This window comes from Rissa tridactyla, chromosome 4, assembly GCF_028500815.1.
Source record: "Rissa tridactyla isolate bRisTri1 chromosome 4, bRisTri1.patW.cur.20221130, whole genome shotgun sequence".
Classification (NCBI taxonomy): Eukaryota; Metazoa; Chordata; class Aves; order Charadriiformes; family Laridae; genus Rissa; species Rissa tridactyla.
The window spans coordinates 81,377,258-81,397,237 of record NC_071469.1 but is presented as its reverse complement, the minus strand read 5'-3'; the positions used below and the strand labels follow the sequence as shown (position 1 = coordinate 81,397,237).

Sequence of the window (19,980 nt, the reverse complement as noted above, 5' to 3'; positions counted from 1 at the left end):
TAAAAGCTGTCCTACTACTAAATAATGATCTCAATAGGGGGCAAATCCTAAATGGAAGTAACTGGAGGGGACTAAATTCTACACTCTGCAAGTAGGCGGCCAAGAAACACCTAGGACCCAGAACAAGGTACATATGATTTCCAAGCCTAGCAGAACATTCAATTAAACGAGGCTAACTTCCATTTTACACAGATGATGCATTCTGAACAGATCTGTACAAAGCACGCACACACCCATCCTAAGAGAGGACAGAATTTAAGAGGCTCCCCCTCCTTTATTTTTTAACTGATTTCCTATTTCAAAAAAGAGGAGATTATGAAAGGAGGAAAAGTTGTCTTCAAATCCAGCTTGAAAAGGCATGTGCAATACTCCTCCTCACTTTATCTGCCAGCCCTGTTTCTCCTGACAACATGCTTCCCTAGCACTGTGGCAACACACAGGGAGACCCTGAGAAAATTTTCTGTAGTCAGACTTCTGCTCTGGTACATACACATGTAGCTGGAAGCGTGCTGAAAGCCAGTGCTTCTCCTTTGGTTTGCTCTATTTTTTTCAGTTCCACCACCAGCATCAGAGAGAAAGGTGGAGAGATTTTGGCACGTTAAAAAAATATTCAAGGGTATTTTCATGAACAAATCAGAAACTATAAAACTGTACTGTGATTTTTTTAAAGTAATAAAACATTTGCTCCAGAATAAATATAATTAAACCAAGAATAAAAGTACAATTAGTAGGAGATATATGATGTGTCATAACAACTAGCAACAATAAAAACCGTCTGAGGACTTATTTGTAAATCTGTATTTGTAAAGGAACAACATAAAAAAAGAGGGGCTTTCACTCTGATAGGTAGTATTTTATTTGACTCAAATATATGAAACACGTCTTCAAAAGCCCAATCTTCCAACAGAAAATCTCGTCAAAGCAAAGCATACCCAGAAACATAGTCCCTGTCTGATTAAAAACATCAATATCTTCTGAAAAAGGTACATGAACAAATGTCTCGCAGTTGAAGAATATGGACTAGCCAGACTCTTTTTACAGGGGCATCAAATCTACTTTAGATCTTCATACCAGCTACAGAGCAATGAAAACTGTGCTACATTACAGACTCTACATGTGTAAACAGTTTTCAAATCCAGCTGTTTTTATTAAAAATGTAAATCATAAATCGCGATGCCTTTCCCAATGTCACAGAAAACGTCTGCATGATAATTTGTTTCTTTCCACAACAGAAGTTATCTCATCAAATGCAAGTTATGTCTAACTTCATGGTGGATGTGAATTCACTGCTAAAGTTGTATTCAGTAAGTAAAAGGTTAATAGTGTGAAGTCAATGAGTTAGTATCAAGACATGTTGTGAAGTAGCCCATCAACAGTTGGTGTTTGAAAGAGGCTAGGATATCATATTTATAAAGCACTACTTTTTTTTTTGCTTGTGTGATGATGACTTCACCTATAAGCAAGCTAAATTTGACTCATCCACCTCACACCTGAAAACGAGATACTGAATCATTGACAGCTATGGACTCAGTCATTACAACCGTCATTAAGGTCTTCAATTAGCGAACTCAGTGGTTAATGTTGATCATAAAAGCACTGAAAAAGTATTTGCAAGCTTGGGCCCTGTGAAATTGATGATTCCCTAAGAGAAAGACTTTCGCTTTTCAAAGGGTATCCAAGGGTCCCCACTTCTCATCTATAGGTTTGTGGTGGCAACAGAATGAAGGCAGAACATCAGGCAGTGGGGGAAACGGGAGAGGGAGTGAAGCTCTGGGTGCTTAAGACCCCTCTGTTATTAGCTGCAGAAGCCCCCTGGAGAGGTGCAATGCCTCCTCAGACTGCCTGAGTCTGTATATCCATAAAGCAGCCATCAACAGCCACAAATTTGTGCCGTCCCCAGAATAACTCTTTGCCACTTACACTGGCAAAATAAGGCAAAATAAATTAAAATCCAAACTAAGTCAACCCTTATTACAAACATCTTTTTAAAAAGAATTTAAGACTCTTCATGCAAAGGGTAACCATCAGCCGATATTTTACTCCCATGAATTTGGTATGGTTAACCTCCCAAGCATCTGATTTTATACATTCTTCACAGGTAAAATTTCTATGGGTGCCAGCAGCAGTAAAGGTATATAAGGCTTGCAGACATATCCCCAAATCCACCGCAGCTGTAGGAAGAAATCTCACAGCATTGCTAGCTCAGAGATAACTCAGACCAGTTATAAATGGTTAAGATGGTTTAACCCAACTACAACAGGTATTCACACACGGGTTAAGGGTCTGACCTCAGACCTTTGAAAGTCAACAACAAGGTGCTCATGGTTTTCCATGGACTTTGAACCCGCTTCTAAGAAATATTCTGGCTAGCATTTTTTGTACTGTTATGACAGAGAGTAGTATCTTGTCTATACCTTACAAGTATATATAAAAAACAAAAGATCAAATTAGAGAAACACCATTGATGTAGCTTAGATCTTGTAAAAATCAAAGTTGCACAAAAACTGAAGACCAATAAAAATGTTTCCATGATTCTTTTTTTAATCCCATTGAAAACAATTTTTCGTTGTAAACATTTGTGCTAGCCAAGCACTGCAGCATTGTGCAACTGCATGACAGCCAAAGAGAAACTGATGAAAAGCTGACTAGATTGATTTCATTTTTCCAACCGGAGTGAAATACGTAAAAGGAAATAACAAAATGGTGAAGTTATTTTTATATATAAAAAATGTTCGCATTTAATAAACTCACATGGAAACTGCACAGCCAATGGTAACTACTTTTGAAATATATCTACAGATCCCTTCAGTTCTGCATGGAAACGAAGGCAATGGTGGGTTCCTGCAGCACCTTTCCCCCTCCTTCAGGGCCACAGGAACATGCTCTCTGCTGGAGGAGTCAGATCCGAGCCTGCCCAAACTTCATATCACCCATTCCCTCTCCCCCCTGTGACCTCCCAGGTTTCTGTGTAGAAGTCTGGCAGGGGGTTACTACTGGAACTCAGAGCTATATTTATTCCCTTGGCTCCCATCCATCACTGTTGCAGAGCAGCCAGAAGGGGAACCAACCAATACAGCATGGGATCTGCCAGAGTTGTGCTGCCAGAGAAGTTAAGAATGAAAGACAGAGGAGACAGAAGCTATCAAAATGAGTATTTCTGTCTCTAAGAAAAGAAGGGTTTCCTCCCTCTTCTACAGATTAAGACATTTTTTTCTCTCCTTTCTAAGAAATCCCAACAGAGAAGCCTGACAGTTCCATAGGTCTTTTACATCTCGTTTTGAGTTTCTTCATGAGGCAAGGAGCGCTAACAATACAGTATCCCTTGCACCTCTAAGGCATTTACTGGCATTTACATGGCATTTCTCTCACCTCCCCTCTACCAGACAGAGCGCTATCCACAAGCCCTGCAGTGTACGCAGGTCCAAGGTGCTTGCAGTGGAAGGGTCTAACCCTGCAGCCATTGCACCTCCTACAGCTAGACACTCAGTGCTCAGGGGTACATAGGAATCAGTTAATCAGTTCTGGTCAAACAGATAATCCACTGAACAAAACAATGACAATAAAATTCCATTTTGAGATGAAAATTCTTTGGATTGTCAAGATGTGCCCCATCACCAACTGACCTTTCTAATCATTGGATTATGAACTTTATGAGAACAGTATAAAGCTGAGTAAGGAACAATTTTCCCATATCACAAACACTTTGAAGATTGCAGAATTTACTCTTGTTCCCCACTGGGACTAACCTGATACCTTTCACAACTTTTCAAAACGAAGAGACAGCAAGGCAACATTAAGAAGGTGAATGCTCTCACCACATCATACTCAGCGGTGCAGGACTCCACAACAACCAAATTGGACCCAGTCTCCCACAGCACACTTGAGTGCTCAAGCCAAGAGCCAGTCCTCTTCTGACCCACTGAATAAATAAGTGATTATTTAAACTGAAATAGCCTGGAGCAGGAACTTAAAAAGACCCACCCTAGAAGAGCCAAAGTTATGGTCATTAGAGCACTCACCTGGGATGTAAGAAACTTGATTTGAAGAAGCTGATTCAAATCAGATATGAGAGGAAGGATCTGAATCCAGCTCTCCAGTGACCCAGGTGCATTTCATAATCACCAGTCCATAATGAAGTGCAGAAATGCAACTCTTTCATTTTAAGCAGAAATTCAATTCTGGACCTGAGAAATCCTTCGAAGATGCAGCATGTTGATGCAAACTAATGAACTGGCATTTTTCAAATGCAGTAAGAAAATTCCAGCTAGTTCTGGACAGAAACTACACTTCTATATTTGGAAAGCACCTAACATGCCAAAGACACTACCAAAACAAGTAACAGATTTAAATTCTAATCCAGAAGCAGTTGTGGATTTCCTACTGCTCATTTACCTAATAGCATGTCTATTTATCACATACACATGCGTATAGCTTTGTGTATTCAAGTAAAAGAAAGATGCTTGAACATTTGTTCTTTAAAACAATGAAGAATATTTTAAAATATCTGAGCTATTTTAGAAGAAATTTTATGGTAAAATGCAAAGAAGGGAGTAGTTACAGCAGGAGAGTTTTGTTAGCTGGTATTATGGTACTAATAAAGATGCTGGGTTACCTTCTATTAGTTATTTTATTAGCCCTAAGAAGAATTACACTCCTATGGCAATATCTCAGTGAATCAACGAAGAAGAGATCCCTTAAAAAGGCAATAAATAGTCAGTTTATTATACATTTCAATTTTGGGTAGCCTATAACCTTTGCATTTTTCAAACTCTAAAGGTTGGATTTCTTTTTGTACTTGAAATAATGAAACAAGAAAATAATTAATCAGGATCTCTTTTTGAGAACATCAGGCTTTGCACCGAGTTTGCAAACAGTGGAGTTACAAAATGTATTTATAGTGAAACTAGGAATCACATGAAACTTACCTGGTATGCGAGGGAAATTTTACCGACTGACTCAGTCCTACCCCAACTGAAATAAGAGGAACAGAATGGGATCCCAAAAATCACATCAAAATCAACCAAAATTTTGCTAACCTTTATGCACTTTCCCCTGAGAAGAGAGACACGTCATTCTTCTCAAAAATTTGGGATATATTCCAACAAAACAAAGGTTCAATGAAAAGCGACTTGTAGCAGCAGTTTCAAAACTAGTGTTGCTTTCCAACATCAAGTCAACCCTTGACATTCAAAAAACTTAGAAGTCATCAAACGGACTGAAACCCATGAAAATGTTCATGCAAACCCTTGAGAAATAATAATAAAAAATAAAAAAAAAAACAAAGAAAGCCTACATGCAGGTTTTTTTTCAGAACTGTTCCAGCACTGATATGGTTGAACCACAGCAAACACCTATCAAAAATCCCTGGCCACTATAGTAGAAGGCAGTTTCCTCTTCTCCTGTCAATTATAAACTAATGCCAGAGAAAGCAACACTTCTGCCTAATTCACTCAATTGACATTTCACTGTCACCTCACTTCCTCAAATAAAACTGGTGCCAAACCAAAATTTTGCACTGCCCTGTTTTAATATTTCTATGGACCTCTGAAGAAAAAAACATGTGTAGATCTAGAGACCCAATGTTAACAAACACATATGAAAATAAAATGTAACCATCCATGCAGAGCTATCAAAAGAAATGTTAGGAAATTAACATCCAGCCCACCATGTTAGCCTTTGTTAATAGAAACCTGACTTTACACCTCCTTGCTTTCTTCACCCCAGCTCTCATATGTTCTTTCTTGAGAAACAAACCTAGGCTTCCCTTGAACTCATTTATCCTTTCCTTGCTGGTAATTTATTCCATATGTTTATTATCCTTTGCATGAAGTAATTCTGAGTTCCCTATTTACCCATGCTTTTCTGAATTTTAGATTAAAGGGACCTATCTATATCTATCTATACCTACCATTGGTATTCCAATGACAAGATTGATGGTAACAATGTCTGCACAAATCTACGGAGACCAACTTATGAGAGTGAAATAAAACAACGTTAATAGAATATGCTATCATTTAGAAAAATAAAAGTAAGGCCAGCCTGACAACGTAGCACAGTGCTATCACGTGGGTTACCAGGGCTAATTCCCAGATCAGCAGGGGCCAGGACTACGGAGGAAGCAATACACATAGCCCTGTTGTGACCTAGTAGACTGTGGTACTTGATAGCAACCCCTTTGTAGCATCAATGAGCTCAACAGGGCCCACATCCTCCTCACAAAGAACCACAGTGACTGCAGCAGAATATCCCAAAGGCATAAAAAAGGAGGGAAAGTTTGTAACAGTGCTTATCACAGTTAAAAAAAAAAAAAAAAACAACATAAAAGCAACTATAACGAAATTCACATTAAGGCTGAAACAAGCTTATAATAAAAGGAAGAATCAGGACTGCTATTTATCCCTTTGCACCATGATACTATGACCCATTTGAGGTTGATGGGAAGGAAGGCTCCCTGCGACACCCCTGGCTGCCCCGAGGCAGAGCAGGAGCCGTGGGCAGCCCCCGCCAGCCAACCTCCCCTGTGCCTCTACTCAGGCCATGGGGCTGAAAGTCAGTTTATGCTCTACTTTTTCTTCCCTTCTCTTGCTTCTCCTGTTCACAAAACTGAGGCAGGGCCAAATTTTCCCAAGTAGCCCTTCCCCGGCACTGTGGATAGCTCACTTGGGATAACCTCTGCCTGATCTCTGCTGACTTCCACCCTCCTAGCAGGCACTCGCTCCCTCTGGAAGTCTGAGATGCCTACAGCTGGACAGCTTAACACTAATGCATCAAAAACGAGCAGCTGATCTGAAGAAGCTAGCTCTGCCACTTGCCCCACGCTACGGGAGTGCTATCGAAGCCATCATCATTATATTCAGGCACTGCTACCTGCAGAACTCTCTGTTAATGACCTACTACGATAGGCAGCGCTGCTTTTTTCGTAACATGGCAAATACTTGTAAGGAATTACCTAATTTTGCTTTTGGTTATACGAGTATCAAATACTGCAGTGCACAATGGAGAAAAGAAGAGATACTGAGGCTGCTGTAGCTATTTTAGTTCTGTTTTCTTGATCTGTGTTTAAAAGACAGTCAGATTATAACAAAATTGTTTGTCTTTAATATAGTTCAACTTGACCTGATGAACCCATCTCTTTAGAAAACAATCTCACATGGAGTACTTAGATTAAGACCTCTAAAAAACAGCAACTTCAAAATACTTTCAAGGCCCCATCTTACAATTTTTAAAAAACACAGACAACTAGGCTAATTATAATTACTCCTCTATAATTCTTTTGCTTTTTTGATGCATCTGGTTATCTAGTAAGATGCACCTGAAAATTAGAGCAAATTTAAATATAAGGGAAAGGTGCCAAATTCAGAATAGTGGAAGAATCTTCCCTCTGGGAGCGTGTTTAGTCACAGCGTTGGTGCAGTTGGGCAGAGGCAACCAAAATTCCCCCTTGCTACCCTATTCCCGTGACTCTTCCCTGATCTGGATCTCTGCTACCTCTGAAAAGATCCTTCAAATCTCTCACTCAGTGCTTGGCTTCATTGCTTACTACCTGCCAATAGGAGTGAAAATCTCACAGCAGTTATCGTGATCCACTCAGATTTAGACAGACACTACTCGGTTATTTCACGTTAAGCAACAAACATCCATCAGACCATTACAATTTTCACTTGTTTCTATCCAAGGCCAGATTCTGATCAGTGACTTGGTCATAAAAAGTTCATACTCTGTATTCAGCCACACAACTGGAAGCTAGAACCGCACGTCCGTACAATAACCCTAACATCATCCAATTAAGCATCTCAGAATTATTTGACTTTTACATTTTTTCTTTCAGTAGCTCATCCTTTTTTCCTCTTCTGCGAACATCTGTGCCCAGAGTGTCTTCACTACAGAAATTTGGATTTCCATCTACGGTTGCCAGAAATAAGTTTATTCATGTTTCTATAAAAGAAAGAATACGTATTCTATTTTTTCATCTATGTTCTCCTTCCCTGAATCCAAATTGCTTGCACCTCTGAAACAGACACATAAAATGCCTCAAAAAAAGAGAGGGTAAAGAATAAGGCAAAAAATACAAGGTGTGAATGAGAAGACAGAAAAATGGCTTTTCAAGATCGTACTGCTTTTAGCATTTTGAAGAGCCGATATACATCTATTCAGGTTTCTGAGAGAAATTCAGAGATTAAAATTTAAATTTACTTACAAATTCTATTAAAACACACTAAATCAGAAGATACTAAAAAGCTTTAATTGTCCTCATTCAAACCAGAAAAATAAATCTATTTATGGCTTTCTTTTTCATTTTTTATAAAGTTCATATAAATCCATGAGCTTTTTTTATGCCCCTTTTTTTCTTTTTTTAAGTCAAGGCACTCTAAAAACACCTGTGCAATTCAAAGTCAACTTTAAGCAAAAATCAACATTTGGAAAAATGACTTCTACTGATTTTCCTACACTTGATGAAACTCGTGCTTCCCAGGGAATAAGCACAGCCTATTTTAAAGGACTAGTTGATTTTCTATGTCTGTTCTAATGCAAATCTCTTTGGTCACCTAAGGCTCCCATGGTGGGTAAACAACCTAATGTGTCAGCTTTCTGTACTGAAGATCACAATTTCTGATCTCAGCACTGTCTTCATTGCTGCAAGCAAAACAGTGGTACTGATGTTGCAACTTCCAGGCTACTCTCTTCTGATAATGAATGGGTTGGGTTATTGGCCTCTAGCATGGACAAAAATATGACAATCAGCCGCTTCATTGTATAAAAGTCTACAGTGAAGACAGTGCCAGACAACTTGCTGAGTATTAGAGCTCAAATATGTTCAGAAGTCAAAAAGCCCGTAGGACAATTCCTTTTGCTTCTTTACAATTGATAAAGTCATAGTCAATTTATTAGAAGTGTTTTAATACAGTATTTCCATCGTAGCAACTTGTATCTTCAGGAACTCATTTGCAAAACACAGCTTTAGCATGCAAATATTTTAGATACATTCCCTGCAAATGCAATAGAGAGACTAACCTTTCTTACATCTGCAGTTGTTAATTGTCATCATTTGAACAGCAAATGAAAACAAAGTTTGAGCCACTGGCACTTTTAAAAAAAATCACATTAAATCTCATTTACCTGCAGTGATAGAAATTCAAATCACAAGCAAAATCCGAAGACAGAGCAGATATGACAAAGTGCACCCAATTGCAGGGTTTCGCAACTGTACCAAGACTCTCTTCTAGTGCACGTTCTGAAAAGCAATCGATTCTCTAAGCACTTGTTACCAAACTGGAGCCATTTTCTTTCTACAACATTCTGAAAACTTTAAACAACTCATTTATAATTCTTTTCTTCAAAAGATTAACAGCACATCCACTAGAAGATGAATTAAAAATAAAATTTAAAAAAAGGATAGCAGAAAGGGAAAAACAGAACAGACTAGGACAAACATCTCAAGATATTTACAAATATTTTTATAATGATTAGAAATCGTAGAGCCCTCTTTAGCTGTCTAACTTTAAAAAAAAAAATAACAACAAAAAAAAAAACCAAACAAGCCAAAAAATGCATCAGCTGTTGACTGAACACAGGGCCTGACTTTCAAAGCTGCTGAGCACCCACAACTCCATCTGAAGTCAGTGGAAGTGATGAGCGCTCAGCAGCTCTGCAAATCAGGCCCAAACTGTACAGGGGTGTACCAGCAGCGCAGCAGAAGTGTTATTTAGGGAAGGGGTTTTGTTGCAGAAACGAGGAGGTTCAAAGTAATCTGTCAAGGAAGTGCTGCTAGATTCATGAGTCGTAAAGCTAGCTAGCTCTCATCTATGGGAAAAAAGTTAATTCATAGGGCTCATAGGGCTTGCATTTGTCAAGGAGCAGGACGTCAATGCTATCATTATCAGGCAAATCAGCCAGGCGTTTAATGGTAGAATCAGGAGACATTTGCTCTCCACTATCAGAATGACATCATAACTAAAGCAGCCTTTGGCGAGGGGGGAGAGCCGGGGCAAGGCTTGGGCTGCACGCAGACTTTGCACTTCTGCTCAGCTCGCACCACCGATCGCTGCTCCCCTTCCCCAGGAGGCGACGCTTTCAGCTGCCTTCGCTCCACAACTTTGTCCTCGCAGCATCTGAAACACCAGCATCTGATTTTCCAAAATACTTTTAAACCTGCCAGATCCAAAACTGCGATATTCTAAGCCAGACACTCGGTTAGGAGGAGATAGTTTTTACATAGAATCCACAAATTCACTCTAAAAATTTCTGGCATTTTTAATTGCTTCAGTCTTCTTCGTCCTCCATCGAATGGGGGACACACACACATTAAAAAACTAGTTGCCTCTATGATTTAAGAAGTAACAGCTTAGTTAACTAAGTCAATTTTTAGGCGCACACAAACACATACACACACAATCTCTGAATATTCTGTACTATTTAGTGATCATCTATTCAATGATCAGAAACATAACAGCAATACACATTTCCCTTCCACAGTAGCTGTAATTATACAACTCAAACAGCACAAATTACAAACTGTTAATCTATTTTTTTTTCAAAATATCACTACAGGTACGCAGGCACGGTACAAAAGCCTCACCTTGTATAAGAACTGTGAGGGAAAAAGTTATGAAAGCAGACAGAAAACCTAAAATCCCTGAGGCTACAAAAAAATCCCGCTATTGAGAAATAACCCAAGAGACCACATAGGGAATGTACAGCTTTCAGAAGCACTTCTCATCTTATTTGCACTTAACCTATTGATGTACTTATGCAGGTCACTTACTTTTCGGATATGTTTGAACCCTTTATAATCATGCAGATCGCCGCGGTTTTCACTTGGGCTTTTGTTTTTTTGGTTTGGTTTGGTTTTTTGCAAACAAGTTTCATTTAAAAAAGATCCAATTATGCAAATCTGCTCCCGGATAGGTAGTGAATATTCAATATGACGGTGATACTGTAATACTTCAATGCAACGCACTGTACTGGACAGATTTATGAGGCAACGTCACTACTACGCTCTGGTCCTCGCTGAAGCATCTTGAAGTTAATTAAAGCTGCAATGTCCACTTTTCCAGCCACCCTCCTCATTCAGGTTTACTATTTCAACATCAAACCAGTAAGGGGGCCTCCCCCCTCTCCGTACATTTAAGCAGCCTTCCACAGTCAATGAACAATGAACAAAGATTCGAGTGATAGGAAGGGGGGGAGAGAAAAAAATCTCCACAGGAATAATCGAATCCGGTTTAAACAAGTAAAAATATAGTTTCTAATATTAAACTAGAAAAGAAAACATTCTTCTCCAAGCGAACGTGCAGAGGCGCTTAGCCAACCCCTTCAGAAAGGGTCTAAAAGCAGCCAGTCCTTTTTATTTCGAGCAGTGAATGAGCCCAAACAAGGCTTCTAAACTTAATTATGACACTTAAAATAGTCTTTTTCCACATAAGCGGGGAGGCTCGCCGCTGCTATCTGTATCAACCGGTCAAATCAGCTCAGCAAACACGGCCCCTGTTGGATTTATTTTAAACTGCACGGGCGGGGGGGGGGAAATGCACAGCCCCGCCGAGCGCTCCAGCCGCGGGCGGCCGGGCAGCCGCACCCGCCCCGCCGGGCCCGCACCCCGCGCCTGCCCCGCGCCCGCGGAGCGCCGCCGCTCCGCTCCGCACCGGGCCCCACTGCGCCGCCGCTCCCCCGGCCCGGTGGCGGCTGAAGTGAAAACGAAGGGATCTGACAAATCACGTCTCCGCCTCGACACGGTATCAGACACGGCCATATCCGCCGCACGCACCCCGAAACAATGCCCGCCGCGCAGGCAGGCGGCGGTCGGAGCCCTCCCCGCCGCGCCCGCCCCGGCCGCCGGCACCCACGGCCCCCGCGGGGCTCCGCGCAGGCGGAGGGCGGCCCCGGCCCCGCCGCCGCGACGGGGGACGCCGGCAAGTAACTTTTCGGATGGAGCCCGTGCGAGCCGCCCCGCGGGAGCCGCGGACCCTCCGGAAAAAAAAAAAAAAAAAAAAAAAAAAAAAAGCACAAATCTTCGCGACCTTTTATTTTCCGTTAAAGTTCGCGGGCGGCACCGCTCCCCCAGCCCCTCTCCCCCCCGCGCAGACACGCACACGCACATATATATTAATTATTTGCAAAACTGCAACAGATGGGCGCATTAAAATCTGGATTCTTTCCTACACAGCATCAAAGAATCTCTCCTTCCCCCCCCGCCCCGCTAATCCTGCCGCCGGCCCGGTGTCGTCCCCCCCCCACCTCCCCGGCACCGCAGCCCCCCGCGCAGAAGAGCGAGGCCGCTGCCCCCCGCAGGCAGCGGCGCCCCCGCGCCCCTCCGCGCCCGCGCACAGCGCGCCGCCGGGAAGGGGATGCTCTCCCCCCCCCCCCGGGGATTGCCATTTAAGTTTCCTCCTTAACCTGTTACTTTCTCCGGGCGCTGACAAAAGCCCCGGCGGCGGGCTGGCAGGTGCCTCCCCGCTCCCCGCGGCGCCGCCGGGCGCACTCCGCTCCCCCCAGAAAGGGCTGAGACCTGGCCTGACATTTAGTGCCTACTTGAATGTCACAACGCTCCTCGCAGCATTATGCACGGCTCCTATTCATAAGAGGTCGATTAGAGCACAAAATGGCAGGTCTCTTAGGCACTTGAATCTCACAAGTTTGACACATGGTATGCATCAGCTAACTTTGATTAAAAAAAAAAGGGGGGGGGGGGGGAGTTTACAAATTACACCACGATTAGCCGGGATCCTAAGGGGGGAGGGAAGGAGAGGGGGGGGGGGCACGTTTAAAGTCACTTCAGCAAAGTTTGCTCCGCAGCAAGCCTTTAAAACAAAAAGTTTCTGGGCAACTTAAGGGCAGGGTCGGTGCGGGCTGGGGCCGGCGGGCGGGCGGGCAGCCCCCGGGCAGCGCCGCGGCCGCCGCCGCCGCTCGCCTCCCCTCGCCTCGCCGCGCCTCGCCTCGCCCGCCCGCTCCTTTTTTGTAAAGTAACGGTTTTAAAAGAAACGAGAGAGAGAGAAAGAGGAAAAACGTAGGGTTTTCTTCAGGCTAAGTTCTATAGCGCCATTCAATGGCTTCTCCGCTCCTTTCATTATTTTCTGCTTTTCCCCTGACAGCCCTGCTTGCAAACGTCACTGCTATGGATATTTAATTATACTGTATTTTTTTAATCACGGTGGAAAACGCAGGCCCCATTGCGATGATTAAAAAGAAATAAAAAAAAAAAACATACTCCGGACTGACTTTGGAGCCTCTTTGATGGCTCACGGGAGCCTCCCGGATCCTCAAAAACCCCCTTTTTACCTTTGTCTTTCTTACCTTAAAATTTAAAGCAAAGCGTAGAAGAAACTCCCGCACGTAAACGGAGCGTTGTAAAAGATTGTGTTCAATGAATAATGAAGCATGTCCACATGATTGACTTGATCATTTTCTTGTGCGGAGGGGGAAAAGTGCGGCGCGGGGCTGCCGCGGCCGCCCGCTCCGGGTAGCCCTCCCAACTGCTTCCAGCACATCCCGAGCAAAGAGCGCTTTATTTTAATCTGTCTCTTTTCAGAATAACCCCCTTCATTGATACTGATCACCCAACATCACAAGACATCCCCATCTCTCAGCGTGGACTCCCCCTATCTGGTAGGTGAAATGCATTGTACCATTAAAAAAGCACTCCATTGTCGTCTTGGCATAATTCACAGCAACTAGATAGGTCTTGCGGCATTTAGCTTTGATGAGCCAAAAGCTGAACCCTTGATATAATAATCTACAAAGAATGGTCTGTGATCGTCCATTTTTTCTCCCTGTCTAGCAACTAAGAAACCATTTAACACGGCGCAGCTTGGTCGTGACCTTGAGCCCGTGTAAACACCCCGAGGAGCCCGCGCCGCTCCGCAGCCCCACGGCCAGCGCCGCTGCCCGCGCCCCGCGCAGCCCCCGCGCCCGCGCAGCCCCCGCGCCCGCGCCCCGCCGCCCCCCGCAAACGCCGCCGAGCCCCCGGGGGCAGCGCCGGGCTCCACAAAGCCCCCTTCTTACCTGCTCCCGAAACTATGCAAAGTCTGCTGCTCCTGGAAAAAAAAAACTCCCGGGGAAACCTTGGTGGACAGGGGGACCGGAGCATCAGTCACCGCTCCGGCGTTTAAGAGAAGTAATCAGCGATAAAGTGACGTTGATCTGCACTGTAACCTTGTGGCGTATTTAATGTAAATAAGCCAGTTATGTTGCCAATCGCATGCATACAAACACATAAAGGTCCTCAGCGTTGCATTTTGATTCTTTCCATTAGAGCCGACTTTATTTACATACACTATTTAGGGGATCATGATAATTCTAAAACAATACTAGTGCCAAATGATTATGAAAATATGATTTTAATTAATCACGTAGTAGGCAAGGAAATTAGCATACGGTAATTAAACTTAGAGAAAAACGTCATGGAGGTTCTCTGCCTTATGGGTTCGGAATAATCATTAAACGATGGGTTTTCAGGACTTAATTATCAAACAAATAACTTTTTTAAAGCAACTTTACAAGGTTTATCCGCAGGGCAACGATTTAGTAAATAATATATAACCAAGCAAACAAGGTGCAAATGTGACTGGTGAAATAGGTTGTGTTTCTACAAAGCAGAAACGGGGGGGGGGGGGGGGAAGCTGAATAATGCAATTATGGATTCTGTGTCCCATAGTTGACAAAAGCATGGTGCCTCAATAGACTCTTTGTTATGGGATTATATAATGATTGTGGTGTAATTATGGGAAAAAAGATTTAGTAATAATAAAAAGTATCAAAATACACCAATGAGCAGCTTGTTTTAAAGAAAAGGCTTGCATGTGACATTAGGGGCATGTTAATAACAAAAAGCCAGGATCCGAAAGGGTTGACAAATAAAAAAGACTGTGATGCGCATGATTAAGAAGCGATGGAGACAGATTGATTATTCAAAATGCCGAGCCACAGGGACACTTAAAACATTGATTCAGGTAAGACTAGTTTCATCTTGACTGAAATGAGTTCCCTGAAGATGACTGGCATACATTTTAAATCAGTTTACTACATAAAAAGCATAACATCACAAGCTGAAACCTTCTAGTTAAAATAGGAGTCCAAGAAAAAAAAAAAAGTTTATGTTTGTGGCAATTCCCACAGGGACTATGGAATTGCAGAGGAAGAGGTATAGGTTAATTTAGCTCTTCCTAAACACTGGACTTAAACGTACCCATCTTTTATAATCCCTAGCCTCTGTTTCTAGATTCCATGGTCCAACCCACCACATCTGCAGCTTTTGGGGTGATATTAATAGCCCTAAAGGTGCAAGAGGACTTTTTTTTTCCTGGAAGTGCAGTAAATTAACTTTCTATAAGAACTGAAAAATTAGCAAGATTTTTCCAATTGATTTTTAAGTGAAGTTTATAAATAGTTGTTCAGAGCTGTTCAATGTTTAAAAAAAAAAAAAAAAGATTCCCATGCCTATACGAAAAAGTTTAGGAATTCACTCTGCATTTTCCAATTTGATGTGTCTGAAATTCTCTTTGAACAAATTCCAAAATACAAGTTTTTTCTATAGAAATTAGCATAGCAATCACATCAATAATATCACTATCTCTATGGGAATGATAACTGGAGCAGTGGGGGTGTTCTTTATTTCAATTCTTCGTGGATCAACTGATTATATTCTGTCTTCTTTTGAACTTGTTATTGTAAGTCAAGTGATTCTTTATAAGTGACAGCCCTGACAAAGAGACGAGGATGGGAAAGCAGGTCGAAAGGAAGTCGCCATATGGACTTTAAAAAAGGCACTTTTTAAACAAGATAATGGGGAAATGGATGTTGCCTTTTAACCCTGTCAAGACTGAACATTATTAGCAGTCTCATAAAAGAATGAGCTATACCTTTTTTTAAAAAATATCAGATTTCACCTTATGATTTCCATGACCTAGGGCTTCAGAATGCAAACCACACAGGAGGCAATGGCATTTCAGAGCCAGGGGCCAAACCAAGCACCTGGAATCACTGGCAAGCAGGAGATTTCAGAGCACCACACAAAGAGTTACAGAAGAATGAGACCTCAGGAAAACCCTGTGGTTCTTTTTCCTGAGACAACGATAAGAATATTGACTAGAGATAGGTGAAACAGCAGCTGACAGCAGAGGAGCTTTAGACATCTAACTGGGATTTCCTGTTCCTCTGGCGTAAGTGCATGATGCTCATCTAATGACAACGAATGGAGTGAAAATGAAGCACGAGCATGAGGGCTTTGGCTCTGGTGCTTGCAAAAATTAAAGTATTTGTCCTCCCCTTTTTGTTCCGGAGGGAAAAGGAATTTCCCTCCAGAAACTTCGAAGTGGACAAAGATTAAGAACCATCTCCCAGGAAACTGAGATTAAGTACTAAACCCTTGCTAAACTGAGGGCAGAGCTGTGGTCCACCAGTGGCGAATGTCCAGTCAATTCTATTTTTTTTCATCGTCAGTTGGATGGTCCAGATAACCATCCAACTCAACTCTACAGGAAGATAATGTCAACCAAAGACTTCTCAAAATCTGGAAGAGTGGGCTACTATGGGCAGGCAATGGTGCTGTCAGAGGAGGATGCTGTTAATAAGACTGATCAAAACTCTTTACCCCGGGGCCTCATAGACATGATTATTTGGGCTGGGATGGTCAAGCCCTCCTAAAATGCACTGCGAAGAGGTAACACAGGTTCATGAGCTGAATACATGATAAAGACAAGAGATGTCCAAATTTTATTGACTCAATAACAGGCTCCAGCACCTAAGCAGTGTATACTGGTTAGATAGGATTCAGAAGATCTCAGATGAGAGCTCAGGGAGATGTTGCTCCAGACTCTCTCAGAATTCATAATATTCCCAGACATCATCCTATTCCTTCCCATTTTTTCAGTGCTGTTCCTTTCTCCTCATCTTGCATCCAGAGAAAGGTCTTTTCTCTTCAAAGCCTTCATGGCCTCTTAACTGTCCCCAGCTATTTCACCAGCATCTTTGGTTGATTTTACTCCCTTCTGTACCTTCTCCATGAGTAGGCAGGAATACACTGCTTCTTTAAAACTAGGCGAAAACACTGCAGAGAAGAGAGGGAAAGAGCAGGAGAGATATATGTTGTTTGCCTTACTCTGCAAGGTTCTTGCACTGTCTTAGGGCATAATGGGCACCTTATCAGGGAGTGGAAGCTATCAGCTACCGACTTGTCAAACCTCAAAAAGTAGGATGAGAGGAAACGAGAGCCGAGTTCTTTGGCCAGGCAACATTACCTTCCCCGTAATTTCTACCTTTGTGGAATGATAGCCTTTTGGAAGATCTCACTTCAGACAGACATAAATAAGAAGGAAGAAAATCCCAAATCTCACAAGTTTGATGAGTCAAACGAAAAGTCCAGGTCAAAGTAGTATTTTGTGAGGCTTTCCAAAGGAAAGTAGCAAAAGACAAGTGGTCATACAGTAATTTACACAATGGGTGGGAGAGAAGCATTAGCTTTATATATTTAAATATTTATAAGTTGTTTGCTTTATGAGGAAGGACTGAGGAATAATCCCGCCTTTGTTCTTAAAAAGTGTGATCAGCATTTCCTTCCTACAGAGAGGTGATAAGCAACTGGGCATTCTTTTAACAAAGGCTGCAGAAGCCCATTGAAAGCTTAATGCCTTTAGGAGGGGGTCTCTTTTCCGAGGAAGAGCAGAACATCAAGTCTTTAATATTGATAAGGAAAAGCACATAAAAGGAAACATCTAATAGCAGGGACTTTAAATAAGGAATTTCAGAAAACTTACAGTAAATGTTTCAGCAAACTCTGGAACAGGTGGTGTGATCTACATGGCAGTCTGAGCCAGTGAAAACACAAGTCATCCAGCAAGAAAGTCGCTGAAGCGTGGTTCAAGAAGACATAAATAAAACACTTGCACAAGAAAAAGGGAAAACCCTTCCAAAATGCCTGTTATAAACATGGGGGTTTCCTGGGCAGAACCCCAGCAAACTGACAAGGTGGATGGAGGTTTTTCCACTTGTACAGGCAGTGTAAGACAGCTTCCTGGAAAAAGGACTTTGAGATCCCAGCTTTCAAAACAGACCAGAGGCAGAACCCATTTGAGAACAAGCTGCCTATTTTCCAGGGGCCATGGACAAAATAAGTACCTCTGAACAGATTTGATCAGCAAAGATCGTATATACCATCGTCACAGGGATTCAGTGGTAGAGGTAATCAGAAGTTGTAAAAAATGGGGGGTTTTAGGAGATCCTCAATATAGCAGTCAACTATCATTAAGCCTGACACCACAAACAAGTTGCATGGGTCAACTAAAAGCATATACTAAGGCCAGGAATCTATGATGTTGGCCACTTTTTGTGACAAGTGATTGTAACAATTCATCGAAACACAGCCACCAAGAAAGGATCCAAAAGAACGTACAAAATGGGCAGCAGAAAGATGTGCAATGGAAGCAGGGCCAGTGTGGAGGCACACCTCTATCTCACAGTGGTGGCAGAGCTGACCCTTTTCCTTTACAAAACAAGGGTAAAACTGGAATGAAGAGAAAAAGTCCTTCAAACTATTACTGAGACTGACAGACTGGTACATGGCTTTGGAGCTTTCTATGGACAAAAGTGGTCACCTTTGTATTTCTATAGAACATAAGAAGCTGAGTAAAGTGATAAAAAAGAAAGGTTCCTTTTTTTTCCCCAAAGCGAAAGACTTTTTTTACATTAAGTAGTGAACAATGTTCTCAATAGATCCACCTAGTGGAATCGAGCAAATTCTGCTTCCAGAATAAAGACACAGTTTTATAACCCCATGCAAGACATACTTCTGTGACCATCTCCCATTCAGCACAACAGGGGCTAAGATATCCTCCAAAAGAGCAAGAGTGAGAGGTGCAGTAAGTCTCAGTACAAGCATAATATAGAAGATCAGGAGACAACTGTTGCTCCAGGATTTAAACTTTAGCACTTAAATTTATGTAGGATGGGTATAGCGGGTCTGCTTCCCCAGCTGCAATCAGTAGGAACTATGATTCACGAAGAAGAGAAAGTGCCGGGAAAAATATCCAGAATAATAGCTGAACTTCAACTTCAAAGTGCGTTAGCACTGACTTAGCTCTTGGAGCAAATTCACATATAACCTGTTCTCAGGCTGTCAGAGGTCTTCAGGAGCTATTTAAAAGAGATGGTGAGATCTTATCTCTGAGAGAAGACACAGGAATAAGTTTTTGGGTGAGCACTTCTTCTCAACTAATCTCTTATTTCTCATTTCTTACTCAACTGATCTAACCAATATGCCACTTTTCACCACTTTCCTTAAACTTCTCCCATTACTTTCCATCCTGATCCCAAAGATCGCAGCAAACCCTAGACTTCTGAGTGGCTCACCCCAGCACTCAGGCTACTTTCCTTTCTTGATGAACACCAATATTCCCCACCAGTTGCTTTGGTGGATCCCCTGTTCCACCCCAGTATTCCCTTTCCTGTGCTGGTTGCACAGAGCCTTGCCCGCTGCCTGCGCCAGGCAGCCCTGCCTGCACCTCTGTCCTGGTACACCGACTGCCCTCCCACTTGCCTCCAGGATCGCCTCACACATCTCCGTGTTTAAACCATTGTGCTATGAGAAAATTTGCAGATTAATGCCTAAAGCAAACAGCTACATTTTAAGGATCTGCTGAACATGTTTATGTCTTATGTTTTAAACTATGGTTTCACAATTTAAGCCCCACGTTATAGTAATTAAGGCTATTACACCAGTGCTACCTTCACCATCTGGCTTTGCCTTGGCCCGTCTGCGAGGCACACTGCTTACCTGTGGCAGAGAGCTCCGCACACAGCCACGGGCGGCTCCCAGGTGGTGAATACCTCATGCTTTGTGGGTGCCAACAGCACGGAAGGCTGCAATGTACTTGTCATTTGCTGAACTATAATATTGCCTCGTATACAGCTCCTTCAGTAGGTGCTAGTGTCTGGGCAGAAATACTTCGCCTCCATCAGTTTGGTGACTTGTGCTGAAGAAAGGCTGAGATA

The 19,980-nt window shown here is 42.4% G+C and overlaps 1 protein-coding gene across 3 annotated transcripts in view; it reads right to left on the bottom strand.

The window, feature by feature from the left end:
- ZNF536 (zinc finger protein 536) overlaps window positions 1-14,106 on the bottom strand; it is a 349,578-nt gene extending 335,472 nt beyond the window's left edge. Inside the window, exon 1 of one of the 3 annotated variants that reach the window (XM_054201283.1) lies at window positions 13,999-14,106. The gene's annotated coding sequence lies outside the window, so the exon portion shown is untranslated. Of the gene's footprint in view, window positions 1-12,393; window positions 12,490-13,290; window positions 13,315-13,998 lie in introns of those variants that run through there. The other 2 variants (XM_054201280.1, XM_054201282.1) reach the window with 2 other exon arrangements.
- Window positions 14,107-19,980: the final 5,874 nt, after the last annotated feature.